This window comes from Rattus rattus, chromosome 4, assembly GCF_011064425.1.
Source record: "Rattus rattus isolate New Zealand chromosome 4, Rrattus_CSIRO_v1, whole genome shotgun sequence".
NCBI lineage: Eukaryota > Metazoa > Chordata > Mammalia > Rodentia > Muridae > Rattus > Rattus rattus.
Genome location: NC_046157.1, coordinates 48,380,898 through 48,397,920, shown reverse-complemented (window position 1 = coordinate 48,397,920; position 17,023 = coordinate 48,380,898). Strand labels below are relative to the sequence as shown.

The 17,023-nt window shown below is 44.6% G+C and overlaps 1 protein-coding gene across 2 annotated transcripts in view; it reads left to right on the top strand.

Annotated features, from left to right (window-relative positions):
• Window positions 1-4,534: 4,534 nt before the first annotated feature.
• B3galt5 (beta-1,3-galactosyltransferase 5) overlaps window positions 4,535-17,023 on the top strand; it is a 37,978-nt gene continuing 25,489 nt past the window's right edge. Inside the window, exon 1 of one of the 2 annotated variants that reach the window (XM_032900367.1) lies at window positions 4,535-4,617. The gene's annotated coding sequence lies outside the window, so the exon portion shown is untranslated. The remainder of the gene's footprint in view (window positions 4,618-17,023) is intronic. The other variant, XM_032900366.1, reaches the window with a different exon arrangement.

Below are 17,023 nucleotides of genomic sequence, written 5' to 3'. Positions count from 1 at the left end.
CTCCTTGAGCAGGGGATGTTAGATGGTATAACCATGAGAGTCTTCTGGGCACTGGCATGTGCGTAAAGTCACTGTTTTCTGCTGGGGATTGAGGATGTGCAGTGACTAGCTGTGTTTCAAGTTTCTGGTGATGCAAGAAGTTAGGAAGCACAATGGGTTCATCTGTTGTCACCAGTCACCAGGCAACAAGCTGTCAGCTTAGCAGCTGACACCTGGAAAGTCACTGGGGTGCCATTCTGCCTGCCTGGGAGGGGCTAACTCCTGGCCTTATGACACCTGGACTGCCTGGTAGTGATGAACTGACCTGGAACTGTAAGCCAGGTAAATCCTTCCTTTCTGGCTTGGTTTTGTCAGAGTCTTTTGTCACAGCCACAGGAAATCAAACTAAGACACTCAGCGTCTCTGGACTTCATGCGTGCCATAAAACAATCTCAGAACGATCTCAGATGAAGAAGAGATGAAAATACAAACTGTAAAGTGAGTAACTGTGCTCCCTATGTGAGTTAACCCCTGACATAGAAACTAGTTATAAGGAGGTAGAGTTCATCTGACTTGTGGTTTCAGAAGTCAAGTTTGGCTGGATCCTCTGCTCGGCCTGAAGTGAGGCAGAGCGTCCTGGCAGCGGGAGTGTATTCAGAGACTGCTCACTCCATGGCAGTCAGAACCAGACTGAGAGCAAGGACCGGAGGCGAAGGGCTGGAGAGATGGCTCAGTTGGGAAGGTGCCTGCTGCACACGCGTGAGGACTGAGTTTAGAGCCTCAGGACTCAGCCAGGGGTGGGGATGATGGCCTGTGCCAGAGGGGTGGAAACAGGAGGTTTTGGACTTGCTGACCACCAAGTGTAGCCTGAACGGTGAGCTTCTGGTTCAACAAGAGACCCTGTCTGGAAAAATAAGGTAGAGAGTGGCTGAGAAAAGACACTGGACCTCTGGCATGTTCATGGATGCCCATATGATTGAGTGCACATGTACACACATACAAACACACACATACACCACACACACATACACATATACCACATGCACAAACATACCCATACACACACACACACATATACCACCTACATACAGACATACATACCACACAGACACACAAACATACCCATAGATAGACACACATATATCACACACACAAACCATACACACATACACATATACCATGTGCACAAACATACCCACACATACACACACACATACATACCACACACAAACCACACATACAGACACATATACCACATGCACAAACCTACCCACACATACACACACACACACAAAACACACACATATACCACCTACATAGAAACATACATACTACACAGACACACAAACATACCCACAGATACACACACAAACACACACATATATTACACACAAATACTACACACACACACATACACATATAACACACACACACACACACACACACACACACACTTTCTAGGACACCTCCCACCAATTTCTCAGTGCCATCAAGTGACAAGTGACTGAAACTGTTTATGAGGTCAGAGTCCCTGGGATCCAATTGCTTCTTCAATAGGTCTTTAAGGCATGGGCCTCTGGGAGGGGAGGACATTCCGCATCCCCAGTACTATTCAGTCCTAGTGGCAGGGCTGGAAGGCTCTGCATTTCTGAGGTAACTAAAGGCCTCCAAATGCAGCCTTCTTCCATTGACCCGGCCCTCAGTTTCTCCACTGAAGGATGGAGAATAAATTGTGTGCAGCTCAGAGTGTCTGGTGTGAGTGCTGGGGCCATGCAGAGTATGTTTGTGTGTGTGTATGTGGTATGTGGTATGTGGTGTGTGTGTGTGTGTGTTATATGTGTGAATGTCTGTGGTATTTGTGTGTGTGTGTGGTATATATATGTGTGTGTTTGTGTGTGTCATATGTGTGTGTGTATGCTATGTTATTTGTGTGTGTTTGTGTGTGGTATATGTGTTTGTGTGTGTGGTATTGTGTGTAACTGACCTTCCAGAGAGTGGACTCCATCACCGGGGCATTGAGGGCCTACCTGTTTACAAGAACGAGGGTCACTTACTTGCCCCCATATATGATATAAATGGCCTCAGCCTTGCCTCTCTGCCACAACAGGGGAAGTTTCACCAATGTGGGTCAAAGGGAGGGAGAACCCCTCTCTACTCTGCCACCCAACTGAAAGCCCCTGCCCAGGTTGGAAAAGGACAGCCTATCTGTGGAAGGGTGCTGACACACATAGGCAGGGTGTCCCTGGTAGAACAGGAATGCAGGGCTCTGGGATAGTGGCCTCCCTGTCCATGACACTTAGCACCCAGCATTCACACCAGGTACTCTGAGCTGCAACCAATTTATTCTCCGACTCTGTCTCAATGACCCTTCTCCTGTTCCACTAGATAGCTGTGTTTAATGGTTCAGAAAACTGCTGTGGGCCTGAGAAACCTTCCCTACAGAGTCATTGTAATTAGGATAATGGCTTCCCTGGGAGAACCATTTTCCAGGCCTCACAGAACCTCTGATGGGTCTCTGGGACTTTCAGCCACAGGCTGCCCCTACCCAGCTTCTTGATTCAGAAGCCAGGAATATCTTGCTGGCAGTTGCTTGAGGCTCTCGGAAAAGAGTGAGAGTCAGGCAAGTAACACTTCCTCTGTGTCCCACAACCAAGCCCAGGTCGGCAGTGGAAGAAGGTATGGTCTGATCTAGTCATTGCTACCACATCATCACCACTTTCACCATCCCGGCTGGCACACCACAGACACCATCCACTCCTCATCTTGTTAATTGCTCCAACACGTGTTGACGCTCATTTTCCACATGCTGGGCTGGTACTTTAACTATGATGTGTTGGAGGTGTCCCAGTGTCTCCTCTGGCACAGAAGCCAGAGACCAAAGAAGCAGGTGTCCATTGAAGTGCCAAGCAGTAACACGGAGGAAGTTAAAGTGAGACTGTAGGCATCAGATCTGTACCTTTAACAAAATGCCCAAGCGAGAGACACTCTACAGGGCTGTTTGTAGGTCACTGGGTCCTGATCTTTCTACTAGAGTAGTGGTTCTTAACTAGAGTCGGTTTTGCTCTCCCGTGAGGCATCTGCCAATCCAGAGACATCACTCACCATTTTGTAAGTCAGCAAACCCAGAAACAAGCAGAACACTCCTGCCTCTGGCCCACTCCCTCGATTGCATGACGACCATGAACTGTTAGAGCCAAGGACACCTTGGCTGAGAAGCTGTGGGATAGGTGGGGAGAGGGACTGCTCAGAGGTCAGGGAGAGTCAGGAAGGAGAGGCCAGATGTGGAGGGTAGCAGCCTCAGCCCTGCACCCGTCACCAGCTCCCTGGCTGTAGGAGGCTCTGTATGTTTTGGTCCTGCTTGTATATCAGTCCCTGGTTTCCCTAGGAAACTGAGCTTCTTCATGAAGCCCTGAACAGAGTAGTGTGGGAGTTTAATAATTTAGGGTGTCGGCGGTGTATCATTTAATGCCTTCCCTCTCCCGCAGTCCCCACAATCCATAGGCCCCGCCCACCTTCTCTGAAAGGAGTCCGTATCAGGGCTGAGGACTCCAGTCTTCCTAATGTTTGCTCCACGTCCCTAGCGCATTTGTCTTTGTGCAAAAGCAATGGCCCACTAAACTGTAGGCTAACAAGAACCCGCATTGTTCTGAGAACATGGAAGACACGGCCTTAACAAAAATAAGCCACATTAGCTTGCTTGGGATGGGAGCTTCTTCAGAGCTTCTCAGAGATTTTACTGTGCAGCTAGGGCTGAGGGTCACTGAATTGCAGCGGTATTCAACTGGTAAAGAATTGTGCAGTCTTGTACATATGGGCACATAAATATATACATATTTCAGGCCAGAGAAAGGCTTGGTGTCTTCTGCTATTCCAGTTAGCCTCTTTTCCTCTGTTCTACCGACACATCCTTTTCCACTTGATCTGTGGCAGAGAGCATTACCCAGCACGGGCCTCTTAACTTTCCTGTGCCTCAATTTCCAAATCTGCAAAATGGGAAAATGAATTATACCTTCGTCACTGCCCAAGTGAATAGGGTGTAGGCACAATCCCACCTTGCACAAATCTTACGAGAATCCCTGCCGTGCCTCGCGTCCCCCCCCCGCCCCCCCAAACACACCTCCTGTCTCCCTCTCTCTCCCCTTTCTCCTCTGGAGGGGAGGGAGCATCGTGTGGTCTTCCGGAGGTCACTGGGGTCTGGGAAACGCGGGACTCTGCGGTTTGGCTCGCACCGGGAGTAAATTCAAAGTTAACTTCGAGACGGTCCCCTGGGAGGGCCAGAGCGCACAGCCAGCCCAGGCCCCGGAGGATCTGCGCAAATGCTGGTGCCAGGGAAGATGCTCTGGCCAGCACACTCGGGAGGCGGGACCTTGGCAGCCGGTTCCTGCTGCTTCTCCATAGCGTAGCTCGCAGAGCTGTGGTCCAGGGGCCCAGACTCTGACTGACCGGCTGCTGCTGCGCTGCGGGAGTCAAGTGCACCTCCTCCCGCCGCCGCGCACCTATCAGAGTCCCTAAGCGCATTGCCGCGCGCTCCTCCCACTTGCAAATACCAGTCCAGCTTGCGGCTGCCCTGGCCTGGACAGAGCCTGCGGGCCGCCTGCGTCCCCTGTCCTGTCCCTTCTAAGCTCCAGCCGGACGACGGTAAGGGATTGCGGGGGAAGGGGGGGGGGGAGGCGAAGGCGCCGGGACTAGAAACAGCAGGGCAGGCTGTCATCCATGTGTTCTTCCTGTAAAATTAAGGCAGAGATGTCACAGAGCTTGATGCTAGCTTGGATTCACTGGCAGAGACTTGTATATACACCACACCGAAGGAAGTTGTGCTTCTGGGTGGGTAGCAGCGCACACATAAATGAGGGTTACACATCAGATGGACATAGCACGCGATTCAAAAGAACGCCCCGATCTAGAGAAAATAACATCAATCAAGTCAAATTCTAAAACCAACTCAGAAGCATCCTGCCGCAGCAGCAGCAGCTCCTGCAGTGTGTGGGCCCAGAGCTGAGAACAAGAGAGGAAAAAGCCATCTTCTCAGCTAGGGGTGACAGTCAGGGGTGACAGCCAGGGGCTGACTTCCTGGGGTGCTCTTCTGGCCGTGGGAGTGCCTTGGGCTTGGTAATCAACATTTTCTCTGGCGGTGGGTTGGGGGTAGGGGTTAGCTGTGTTGTGGTGTGTGTGTGTGTGTGTGTGTGTGTGTGTGTGCGCGTGCGTGTGTTTTAATGTGCTGGGGTCTGGGGATAGGTCTTGCTACAGTCAGTGTTGGGGTACCCAGTGGCTGTTTTTATTCATTTTATAAATGTAGGGAATCCTTAGTTGCATGGCTGAGTTACATGCATGTTTATTAAGCCCATTCTTGTACAGTGACGTTTTTTAGTTAAATTGCAACTTTTGGCAAGGAATTTAGCTTTAGTGGTTGAATTGGCCCCGGGCATGTGGGAGGCACCAGCTCAATCTTCAGAACTGAATGAAACAAAACAAAAAACTGTCTGTCTGTCCACCACCATCCATCCAGTCTTGTATATGCCCTGCGAGTGTGTCCCATTTTTTCAGTGTTTCTTCTTAAAAAAAAAAGTTTGAATAATACGCCCATTTGGCTTCAGAGAGATCATGTAAGGAACGGTTGTTTTGTGTTACCTTCAGTTTTTGTCTAATTAAAAAGAAAAAAGTCTGATGCTTGAGGGAGAAGCTTAGGACAGGGCTGATGGTACCAAGTCTGAGAAGTGATTCTGTGGAGCAGATCCTTCCTTTTGGTTCCCTTTGCCCCTCCCCCAGCTTGACCTACACAGTTGTTCCTTTCTGAATGTCCCTCTCACCAGATGTCCCTTCCTTGTGGGTTTTAGGCAGGTGCTCTGAGTAAACCGTGGACATCTCTGAGACCGACGTTATGAGTCCCAGCATGCTGGTTAAGTCTTTCGGCTGGGCTCTCCTTCAGTTTCCAAGCGTTAGTTACAGGCAGTGGACAGGGCAGGTTCAGAGGGTCCTAAAAGGGCTTCCAGACAGCAATCTCTGCTTTTCTGGACATGGCCTTGTCCTTGGGTTCTGAGCTCAGGAACTTGCCATCTGTTCTGTGAGCTCGTTTAACTAGGCACCTGATCCCATTTCTCCTGGATTTCCCATCAGGACTAGATCTGATCAACTGAGCGTCCATCCACAGCTCCTTGAATAGCTTCCTGCTGCTGGGCACCCTCTACCCCTAGATAAGTAAGTTAAGGTGTGATCCTTCCTTAGTCCTGACAGAACTTAAGCCACTACGCCCTCTCACCTGACTGTAAGTATCAGCTGTCAGGAGCTCATGGCATTGGCTTCACCCTGGGTTGGGTGAGCAGTGTGTGTGTGTGTGTGTGTGTGTGTGTGTGTGTGTGTGTGTGTGTGTGGGGTTGTGGGTGGAGGAGTTAAGGAGTGGACTTTTCTCCTGCACACGATTGCTCGTCTCTGCTCACTACCCTGCCATCAGGGAAACACATGATTGACAAAAATCTTTCCATTCTCCCAATTTCAGCCTACCCTCTGGCTAGGCTTGGGTATTTCACTCTATCGGGCTTTGTGACTGGCCTCCAGTGGGTTTAAACAACACTTTTCTTTGCCTCTGGTAAGGGAATTGTTTGAGTCAAGCTATAAAGTGAAAGAGTGGGTAAGAGAGAAGATAGAGATTCGGATGGGGGGCAACATGGCTCTCCATTTAAAACCAGGCTCAGGAGATAATGTCACCAGACTGAACCCCTAAACAACTGATGACCAGCTGTCCTGCCAGTGCACAGCTTTCAAAGATTAAACCCTGAACACTGAAAATCACAGCCTTTGGGTGCCAACTATTACATTAGTTCATTTCCCCAACTCTCCAGCTAAGGGAGGGCTGGGTGGTAATGTTCTAGACCAGTTCTATCCGGTCTAGATGCCATGCTGACAATTATAATGACCCACATTCCTTATGATTTCAATATAGCAATAAAAACACACCTGTCGGGGCTGAGAGAGACCTGAACATGTCCAAATTAGGGAGGGAAAGAGGAAGCACCCAGGTTCTCGGAAATCTGCCCTACTCCTATGATAAACTCGGATGCCAGCGTGTGTGTCACACCCCTTATAACAGTCTGAGTAGCCATCCAGAGTGTACACCTGCTCTGGGACAGGGCAAGACTGCTGTGGTGTGTAAGCTGATCTGCATTAGTCATTGGGCATCTTCTGAAATTTCCTGCTGGCTTCCAGACCACGTTAGCCATTTGTAAGCTGTACCTGCGGATTCGGCTACGGATGGGGAAACTGTTGAGCTTTTGACAAAATTGCATAAAGCGAGGGCACGACTGCTCCAACCTACAGCCGGAGGGGAGGTTTCTATTGTAGATACGAGGGGCAGTATGGCCAGAGGGGTCTGGGAGAGCCTGGAGCAGGGAGAGAAAGCAGTAGACTACACATCACCAGTAAGCTGAACTGGGCCATGAGAGGAGCGAGGGGAGAGGGAAGGGCGAGCAGGAGAGGAAGAGAGGGAGAAAGAGGAAGACAGGAGAGAGCAAAAGAAGAGGAGAGGCTAAGAGGGGTTATGGCCGGAAATGCCAGGGTTGTATGGGAATGAGAAGCTGGGGGAAGGGAATCCTATGAGAAGTTTAGGGTAGCAGCTCCCGTTGGAAGTTTAGGGTAACCACAGATACTGAGTGATCTTGGAGGCCAACTGGTGCTTTGGTATGCTCATAGGCATCCCAGATAGACATTTGTTTGTTTTGAGCCTGACAAAAATAACATTTGGCTTAAAAACCAAGATCAAGAGTTTAGAAACATCAACCAGACTTTTTAAAAAATTACTTTTATCTACTTATTCATTTATTATTTATTTACAACCCAATTGTTACCCACTCCCAGCAGTCCACCCTCCCGCAGTTCTACCTCTCATTCCTCCTCCCCCCCGGGTGTCCCCCCATCTCACCCCTGCCAGGCCTCCCCACTCCCTGGGGCCTCAAGTCTCTCCATGGTTAGGCACATCTTCTCTCGCTGAGGCCAGATTAGCCAGTCCTTTGCTGGATATGCGTCAGGGAGCAGGGGGGCTTGTAGTAGCTGCCTGGTTGGTGGCTCAGCCTCTGAGAGTTGTCAGGGTCTGGGTTAGTTGAGACTGCTGGTCTTTCTATTGGGTCGCCCCCTTCCTCAGCTTCTTCTAGTCTTTCCCTAATTCAACCACAGGGGTCCCTGACTTGAGTTCATTGGTTGGGTGTAAGTATCCGCGTCTGTCTCAGATATCTGATTTTTGAACACTATCCTACCTCCTCAATAGGGGCTGGAAGTCATTTCGGATGAAACCATTAAGAATGTACTGGATCACTTATTCTCTATTTCCTCACAGAGAGACCTAGGAGCTTGGGCAGATCACTTCAACCCTGCACCTTGCTTCTCTCTACTGATTCCACAGAGCAGTGGTTCTCCACTGTCCTAACACCGCGACCCTTTAACACAGTTCCTCATGTGGTGATGACCCCCAACCGTAACATCGTTTTCATTGCTACATTTTGCTACTGTTATGAATCACAGCATCAACATTTGATATGCAGGATATCTGATACGTGACCCCCGTGAAAGGGTCAGTCAACCCCCAAAGAGGTCAAGGCCCACAGGTTAAGAGCTGCTGCTATAGATGCTGATAATACTACTTCTCTGAGGGCACGTGAGGCCTAGATTGTCCCATCTGTCCCTGGGCTTCTGGTGACAGTGACTATTGAAGTCATCATTTACCTACTGTTCTCTAAGCTCTCTGCTGAATCTTGCTTGAGTACTGAAAGAATAAGAAAGCTTCTCAAATTATAAAGTAATTGATTTTTAAGTGTCATTGCCAGCTGGTATGACACATATTTTGGGGCATGGTAGAATGACTAAAACAGAGGACAGACTTTGGGGCTCAGTGGTGATGAGCTGACTTGGGTTTGGATTCTCTACTATTGTAGCTTGTGATTCTCTGTGTCCAAACTCCCTTTCCAGGGTCACTGTCCAAGGCTGTCTGTAGTCTTTCTTGCAAGGCCCCATTTCTTTGTTCCCTGAGGCTGTTTTAATTGCCACGTGTTAGCTCTGCAAGTCCTCTTTTAATCTCCTGGGTCTCTCGCCATTTCCTACGTTCATTGTGTATTGCCAGCTCAGTGCTCGATGTCTCTGGGGTGCAGTACATTTATGGGGCTCACCTTTGATCCATTTCCGTGAGTTCATTCTTCCAGATTTTCTGTGCTGCCGTTCTTGTTAAACAAGGACAGGTTACCTGGTTGGCTGTCTCTGTAGGTAAAATTTAAGTTGACTTTTCGTTATTGCCTTCCAATTATGTGGGTCTCATCTGAATTCTTCTCGGAGTTTTAGTCGAGTCCTGAGTATCATAATCTGCTTCTTGTCCCGGGCTAGGAAAAAAGGGGACAAGGGAGGCATCAGGCTGTATGAATAACAATCAGGACTGGCAGGTTGCTTTTTCTGGAATTTTGCTAAAACTCGTTTTCAAGGCCACTCAGGCCAGGGAGGAATCAAATATATTTTTCTTAAAATGGTAAGAATTTTAGTAAATATTTCAGGCATGTTGAAAAGCCAGAGAGTAGCAGACAAGCTCTGTGTGTGTGTGCTTGTGTGTGAGCATGCCTGTGTGTGAGCATGCCCGTGTGTGACAATGTGTCACTTTGGTAGTGCCTGTTTGTCACTTATGAGGTGAGAATGTGACCAGGTGAGCTGGTCATATGGCATTATTACCCTTTAGGTCTCTTCGCACCTCTTGCGTTTTCTCACTGGATTCTTCCCCATCCTGCGTGTGGGTGTTCATAACTCTACATGTGAATCTGCATCTCTCACTTGCTGCCATTACGCTTTTGATGGTCACTGGGGTTGAGGCACAGTGATAACTTTGTGCATTCTCTTTGCTATTGCTGGATCTTTAGTTGTTTTACATTTTCATATAAAACGCCGTGGTAGGCATTCCTGGTCAGTCGTCTCTTGCACACCTGTGTAATTTTCTGTAGATTAAGGACCCATCTATATTAGCATAGCTGACTTTGGGGACAAGTGCGTCTCCATTGGTCCTAGATCTCGAAGGATGCTACTTGGGGTTGGTGGTGCTCTAAATCTCACTCTCAACAACTTCATGGTTCAGTAACTCAGTGCCTGTTCCCCTCAGCTTCAGCAACACGTAGGACAGTTAGACCTTTGCATCTGTACTAACAGAAAGATTAGGAACTCAGTCTCCTTGCATTCAGTGCATTTAGCTGATTCTAGCACAGCTGGTCATGTTTTTCCACCTACAAGTGTCTTGTTTGTCTGTCAACCTCCTCTGTCGACTGATCTATCCATCTTCCATCTGTCCCTGTGTTTATCATCTATATTTTCTTGTATATCATCTACCCATCTACCGTCTATGATTGATCACTGGTCTGTCATCCATTCATCTATCATCTATGGATCTATCACTTATCTATCATCTATGATTGATCACTTGTCTATTTTCTATTCATAATATATATCATGAATCTATCATTTAATGTCTATCTAGTATATCAATTATCTATCAATCAGTTTGAATAGCTATCACCTATTCATCTATCACCTATCATGCATCTGTCATCTATATATGTCATTATTCTATTATCTACTATTTACAATCTATATAACTTACCTATCTTTTATTGTATATCTTTTTGTTATAGCTATTAATAATCTGTCATCTGCCTTCTAGTCATAATCATGTATAATTTCTCCATTACCTACCATTTACCTATTGATAATCTATCATCTATTATCTCTCATCTCTTGTCTATCTGTGTCTATCATCTATCAATCATCTATTTATTATCTATTACTGTATCTATCATCTATTATCTATTTTCACCTACATATCATCTATCACTCTCACCTACCTATCATTTATCTATCATCTATGTATCTATTTCCTATCTATCACCTATCATCTGTTTATATATCTATCATCTACTTATCTAATATCTATCTATCCACATCACCATCATCATTATCATTATCATCTATCTATCATCATTGATCTATCTATTAATCGATCATCTACCTACCTATGCTTCTTTTTCATTATGACCAAATACCCAATAAGACAGAAGCAACTTGAGAGGAAGGATTGATCTGAGATCACAGTCTAGAAGGTAGAGTCCATCACAGCAGGGTAGGCATGGAGTCAGAACCAACTGATTTCTGTGGCAGCAGGAACATGAGGTGAGTAGTTAAATCACACTGGCCAGGAAGTGCAGAGATTAGGCAAGAAGGAGGCCAGGCTACCATTCTTAAAGGCCTGCCCCAACCTTCTCCAGCCGTGTGTGCACACCCAAGGGTCCATTGTCTCCCCCAAACAGGGTTAGAAGTTGATGAGTAAGCATTTATCCTCAAAATCCCATGGGGGCGTATATCATGTTGAAATTATGGAAGTCTGTCTGTCTGCCTACCGCTTGGGATTCCTCTGTGAGTGACCTGTTTGTATCTTTTGTTTATTTTTCTTTTTGAATATCTTTTCTTATTGGTGGGAGAAGCTCATTAGAGCCTTCATTCATGCTGGGAGCATTTCTTTCTGGTCTGGGGCTTGTATGATCACATTTTATCTAACCACAGCTTTTTATTTTTTAATTTGATCAAATTTGTCAAGTCTTTGTCTGTGGTTTGTGTTCTGGCTTAAGAGCATCTTTCCATGCTAATTTTTTTTTTTTGAAGACAATCACATTGTTTTTCCTATAAAAGTTGAAAGGTTGTAAAAGTTTTGAAGTTTGGGTAACTTTCCCTACATGAGAAAACCATTTGGGTTTTAAGGTGCCTGGAGTTTGGTTTGGATCGTTTGTGAGCTCAGAACTCAGGTGTGGCTATTGATGTGCATAGCCAGCACCCTCAGGTGTGACTGTTTTCCTAGTGATGGGCGCCACTTCCTTATAAATGTGCAAATCTGTTTCCAACTTGTTTATTCTCTTTTTATAGATTACCTTGGTGATGTAAGACACAAACATCTTAATCTAGCTGACTTAAGCAGTAGAAACTTGTGGAGGCCAAGTAAGTCTTAGGTCAAAGTCCCAGGATAGCTGGCTCCTGGTGAGGTCTCTCTTCTGGTTGCAGACTTCCACTTTCTATAACTGTAAGGGGTCTGACATTTCTTCTTCTAATAACTTAATTGAATTAGGGCCCTGTGCTGGGGTCTCATCATCTAATCTTCAAAGGTTCTGCCATTTTTGGGTCAAAACTCCAATATGAATTTTGGGGAGGCACTACTTAGTTCTTAGTATTAGCCTCTTTGCCTGTACCTCAGCTATGTGTTGAGTTAATGAGTGACTGGGAGGATTCACAGGCACCAAGCTTCCCTCTGGCTTTCTTTGTAATGTGCTGACCTATTTTCGTCCACATGCATTTCAAGTAAACTTGTCAAGTTTGAGTTAAAAAATTTTGTCGATTTTCAGGATTGTTGTTCTGTCATAATATAATTTGTCGATTTCAGAGCAAATACAACATTGATGGTGATGATGACAATGATGATGATGTTGTTGTTATCTTGCTACATAGTTGGGGCCGGCCTCAAACTTTAGATTCTTCTCTCCTAGTTTCCTTAGTGTTGGGATTATAGTCATGCACCACAACACTGGTTCAACATGATTAATATTCAGACCATTTACATTTTGCAGTGTTCTTGCTAATAACATTCTGGCCTGGGATCACAGCCAGAACCCCATGTTGTTCTTGGTTAGCATGTCCCTTCCCATATTTGCTCTGTGTCTTAGTCTTTGTCTCTCATGGGTTTAACATATTGGGAAAGGTGCTCAGTGGTTAAGAGCACTGACTGCTCTTCCAGAGGTCCTGAGTTCAATTCCCAGCAACCACATGGTGGCTCACAACCATCTGCAGTGGGATCTGATGCCCTCATCTGGTGGTGTCTGAAGACAGCTGTAGTGTTCTCATATATATATATATATATAAAATAAATAAATAAAATCTTTAAAAACAATATTGGGAAAGGCCAGGACAACGGTTTCCTAGAGTATCTTTCAATTGGAGTTTGCCTGGCATTTCTTATCATTAGGGTAAAGTTTTGAATTCTTATTAATAATACTGTAAAGGCTTAATAACCTAGCTGTATTCTTGTTGGTATTAACGCTCATATGTAGCATGTCTTTAAATGTAAAAAAAAAAATACGTGTTTACTATTTTTTATTTCTCTGTGTGTCTTTGTGTGTGCGGTGTGTGTACACAACTGTGGGGGCCAGAAGTGGGCATCAGATCCCTCAGAGAAGGAGTTAAAGGCAGTAGTGAGCTACTTGACACGGGAAGAAATGGGATCCAAACTTGAGTCCTCTGAAAGAGCAGAAAGTGTTCTCAACCACTGGGCCTCTCTCCAGCTCCTGTCTTGACTGTTTGAATGCAGCCAGTTAAATATTAGCTGTTTTGGTTATAAATACAAAGAGGAGGATACAGCATGGGGTTAGCATGGACACCTGACTTTCCTGACCGATGAAAAGGGAAGTGAATTGATCTGTGCTAAGATATTTCACGTGGGCGTTTGATTTTCCCAGCCGTCCTTGTTCTGTTGGCATAATCACATGCGGATAGGAATATGCTGTAAAGTCACAATAGTACAAAGTGATAAACCAGCACACGAAAGTCAGTTGCTTTCAAGAGCAGCCTGGTCACCTCAGGGATAGATCTCAAAGATTTGAGAATTGCTTCTGAGACAAGCTAGCCTAGTCAGTCTGAGGTCATAACCACATTGACTGAAAACAAACGCAGGCTCTCCTCTTTCACTTCTTTTATTCCTTATTCATTTTTTTTTTACCCTGTTCTTATTACATTGGCTGTGGCCAGCCAGTAAGGTGTGTTTAATGGAGGTGGCCATGATGGGCATTCTTGTCTTGGTCCTGACCTTGACGGCAATGATTTTAAATTTCACTCTGAAGTGTAGTGTCCACATTAAGTATTTATGGTTACTTTTTGTCAAATGAAGAAGTTTCCTTTTTAAAATGATGGATTAGTGCTTAATCTTGACTCATTTCTGATGTATCCTTTCCAACAATATTGTGCTCCCCCGCTCCCAATATTGTGACATGGTGTACATGCTTCTTTTTCTGTGTCTGTTAATAACATACTTGGACAAAGCAGCTTAAGGGAGAAAGGGCCTAGTCTTGTTCATAGTTCATGGATGCAGCCCATCATGGTGGGGGAATCAGAGTAGTTGGTTACATTGTGTCTGTTGTCAAAAGAAGAAAGCAGTAAAAGCACGCTTGCTAATTCTCCATCTTTTTCTGTCCAGGGAATAGGGCCACCCATGGTAAGTGGGTCTTCCCACTTCAGTTAACATAACCAAGATAATCCCATCCCTAGGCCCATCTCTGAGTGACCCAGATTCTGTCAGGCTAACCCATACTCACACATGGTGGTGTTTAGGGATGTTGCTTTTGTGGTTACAGTTTGCTTTTCTTTCCTTATCCTTGGCTGCAGTTGAGTGCTTGTTTAGTTTCCTTTTGTTTGTTTTTTAAAGACAGGGTTTCATGTAGCCCAGGCTGGCCCCCAAATAGAAAGGTTGATTTTGAACCTCTAATTGTCTTTCCTCTACCTCCTGAATATGGGATTATTGGTGTGTGCCACCATACCTAGCTATTCTGTTTCTTTGAATATATAACACTAATTATTATACAGTATTTTATATTTATTATATATCAGAATATATTTCAATGCATGGTACATGATATAATAAATATAACATATAATATATATTATACATCAAACCTTATATATGATATACTACACATTATATTGTATCATATGTATTTATTATATAAGTAATATATAATATTAATAAAATCAATAATGTATATTGTATATTATATATATTAGACAATATATTCTAAGGGATATTTTATATATATATATATAAAATGAAGGCAGGTTGACTTTTTATTACAGACTTATTGTCTAATTGCTTTTTGTTTATCCATGTTCTGTTTCTTGTAAAGCAAACTTTACAGGTTTATGATTTGCTATAAATAATTTCAGATTCAGAATTTATTGACAGAATTAATAATAGTATTCTCATGGAAGCAATTTAAAAAAATTTTCTCTACAGTTATAGATATTTTCCATAGAGACTTTCCTGACCTTCCTTTATACCTCCCTTCTGAAGATATTACTTAAACTTATATATTGTTCATTTTCCCAAGTCTGATCATTTTATTTTAAATAGTCCTTTTAATTATATTTTTTAATAGTTATATATTTTTAATAGTCTTAAAATTTTTGACTTCATAGGGCTTTGTTGTTGTTGTTATTTTTACTTTATGTGCACTGTCTCCATGTGTGTCTGTGTGAGGGTGTGGGATCTCCTGGAACTGGAGTTAAAGACAGTTTGAGCTGCCATGTGGGTGCTGGGAATTAAACCTGGGTCCTCTGGAAGAACATCCAGTGCTCTTAACCTCTGAGTCATTCCTTCATTCCCTTAAATAAATTATCTTAATTCATTTAATATACATTCTCTGAGGAATTGGAGAGAACAGATTATCATGCATTTCCTCTTTGTCACATTTTCTTTAGCTCCATTTTCTACTTTTTTTGTCTCCTGCTGGATATTTTCCACACTCTCTGCTTTTTCCTGCCTCTTCTGTTGTCTGATGGAGAAACAGTGTTTCCATCTGTTTGCTGTTCATCCTGGATTCCAAGCCTCTGTTTTAGCTACATATAACACAAGATTTGGTGTTCACTTTAATCCTTAAGAGACCCCCTTGCCTTATCTTTAATTGCCAAGAGTTTGGTAAATGTGAAAACGTAGTCATTTCAGTGGATATAAACTGAACGTAATCACATATTTGATCAAGTGCTATGCTTTTCTTTGGCATTTTAAGTGTAGGTTAGTTCCACTTGCTTAGTGTTAATTTGATGCTATCCTTCTGTCAGAGGACTAAGATTCTGCGTCTGTGACTTCCGTCAGACACAATCAGCTGTTACATACACTGAGCAGAAGAAGTTATGGGATGGAGAGGTAGCATGACTGGTGGGAGAGAGGAATCAAAGAGTTGACTATGTGCCGCCTTTTGCTGGAAGCTTCAAGGCTGTTCTGCTTCCCAGGAAGGGCAGAGGTGTCTGAGATGAGGTGGAGCTGATCCCCAAACAGTGACCACCCGGAACTCTAGGTACAAAAGAGGCTGAGATACATTTTATAGCCAGCTCATTATGACAGACTCACCCCAAACAACCTTTAGCCATCTTTAGCTATTATCCAATTAAATGTAGACGTTAGTATAAAGTTCAATATAAGCCTCTAGGAAAAGGGAAAACAATAGCTGGTGAGCCCCTGTAGTGTGCTGGGAAGCTTTCTTAGAGGCATTGTTGTTTTTGATGTAATTTATTTATTTATTTATTTATTTATTTTTTTCTTTTCTTTTTTTCAGAGCTGGGGACAGAACCCAGGGCCTTGCGCTTGCTAGGCAAGCGCTCTACCACTGAGCTAAATCCCCAACCCCCTGTTTTTTGTTTTTTTTTTTAATTGGTGACCTTGACAATCTGGCAAGGTCACAAAGGCCAGAAAAGCTCAAGGGTGTCTCGTCTGTGTTCTTTGCTGCTGCTGTTTTGCTTTTTTTAAAGTCAGGGTCTCACTCTGTAGTCCAGACTGGCTTGGAAGTCATTACTGTGGATTCTCCGCTGATCTCAGATCTGTGCTACCCGATGTGCCTCAACCTCCTGAATGCTGCGCTTGCAGGTGGGAACCACCAGACCCTAGCTCCTGCCAGCGTCTTAAAGAGTCTGAAAGCTGGGCTAGTGACCTGGCTTGAAGAATTGAATGCACTTGCCAAAATACAAGCTCAGTGACCTGATTTCGATCTCTGGAATCCGAGTAAAGGTCATAGGGAAGTCCGCAAAAAACGATCCTCCCATGTATGCCCACATCACACACATACAATAGTAATAATGGCAACTCGACATCCTTTTCTAGCCTCTGCAGGCCCCAGTCATGCTTGTGGTGCACAGATACACACACACACACACGCACACACACACACACAGACACACAGACACACAAAAGAGTAAAATGAAATTCAACAAACTAACAGCAGCAGAAACATCA